Source organism: Trichechus manatus, unplaced genomic scaffold (assembly GCF_000243295.1).
Source record: "Trichechus manatus latirostris isolate Lorelei unplaced genomic scaffold, TriManLat1.0 scaffold00026, whole genome shotgun sequence".
NCBI classification, from domain to species: domain Eukaryota; kingdom Metazoa; phylum Chordata; class Mammalia; order Sirenia; family Trichechidae; genus Trichechus; species Trichechus manatus.
In genome coordinates this window covers 1,928,080-1,929,649 of record NW_004443962.1, presented here as the reverse complement: position 1 = coordinate 1,929,649, position 1,570 = coordinate 1,928,080, and the positions used below count along the sequence as shown (strand labels likewise).

General features: G+C 37.8%; 1 protein-coding gene across 1 annotated transcript in view; it reads left to right on the top strand.

Annotated features, from left to right (window-relative positions):
• The window catches only part of ATP13A5 (ATPase 13A5), a 133,310-nt gene that overhangs the window by 85,037 nt on the left and 46,703 nt on the right, over positions 1-1,570 (top strand). The window lies entirely within an intron of this gene.

Below are 1,570 nucleotides of genomic sequence, written 5' to 3'. Positions count from 1 at the left end.
AAAGACAGAGGGCTGCTTAGACTCCTATATTTCAGAACCAAGACTTTCCAAGAGTTGTTGTTGGCGTTGTTAGGTGTAGGCGAGTCGGTTCCAACTCATAGCGACTCTGTGTACAACAGAACAAAATACTGCCCGGTCCTGCGTCATCCTCACAATCGTTGCTATGCTTGAGCCCATTCTTGCATCCACTGTGTCAATCCATCTTGTTGAGGGTCTTCCTCTTTTCCACTGGCCCTCTACTTTACCAAGCATGATGTCCTTCTCCAGGGACTGGTCCCCTGATAACATGTCCAAAGTATGTGAGATGAAGTTTCGCCATCCTTGCTTCTAAGACTAGCTGGTTCAAATCTCTCATGTTATCAATAAGAAAATGAAGTCTAGGGGGAGAGGGTTTGCCTGAGGTCACACAGCTAGTAAAGTCTTAGTGAAGGAAAAATTTGAATTCGACGATTAAAGGTTTTGGATTATGTGCAAATTATATTTATTCCTAAGCTGAATCTCGACTCCAGACTTAGTTTTTAAAAGTAGGCTTTATCCCAAAACTCTTACACTCAATGAAATGCTAGACCAATGTATTTGGTTATTGTGTGCTATAACAAAACCTATTGTCCAGGCAGATATGACTACATTTAAAATTTATTGATTCTCAAATGATTACTTTTTATATGTAATAGAAAGCAGAGAATGTTTTAGAATCTGAATTTTAAAGATATGGTTGAATCAGTAGCCAATTTTGAAGATGATATACATAAGAAAATATTTTAGTAGCTACTTGTGGGACAAGAAATGAAGAGGATTACTTTGTATTTATAAAGCCAACCAAGTATCTAAGATCTAGGTATTTGTTAAAATATTTTCCCTAAAGTTTTGTGAAAAGCTATATTCATACTTAAAAACCAAAAAACCCAACCTGTTGCCATTGAGTCGATTCCGACTCATAGTGACCCTATAGGACAGAGTAGAACTGCCCCATAGGGTTTCCAAGGAGTGACTGATGGATTCGAACTGCCAACCTTTGGGCTAGCAGCCTGAGGTCTTAACCACCGCACCAACAGGGCTCCATATTCATACTTAGAGATTTATTATTAATTTTTCTGCCTTATGCCACATGAAAAGAATTAGTTGTTAGTCTAATCTTTAAAGTCTGGAAGGAGTACCCATTCCCATTAATTATATGGAGTTTAGAAGAAAACAAAGATGTCAAAAGGGCATAGTGTTTGCCTCCAAGAGTGCATTGTCTGGTGAGGGACAGAATCATGCATAAAACTAACCCTAACATAGAGTAGACAGTCCTAAATTATATAATATAGATACAAAATCCTAAGGAAGAAAAGAGAAATGAGTAAATAATACTTTCTGAGCACAAATCAAGTATGAATGAGCCATGGTGCCAGGTAATTTGTCATTCTTCAGAACTATAAAAATGCAAATTTTCAGTTTATACCCACAAAACTCCTATAGGATTAGGAGCTTGATGACTTATTCTGTTAGCCACTGTTTGCTATCTACAGTCTCTGGCCAGTTCTCAGCCTTGATGAGAAACGAATAAGCCCTTATGTCAGTCAGGCAA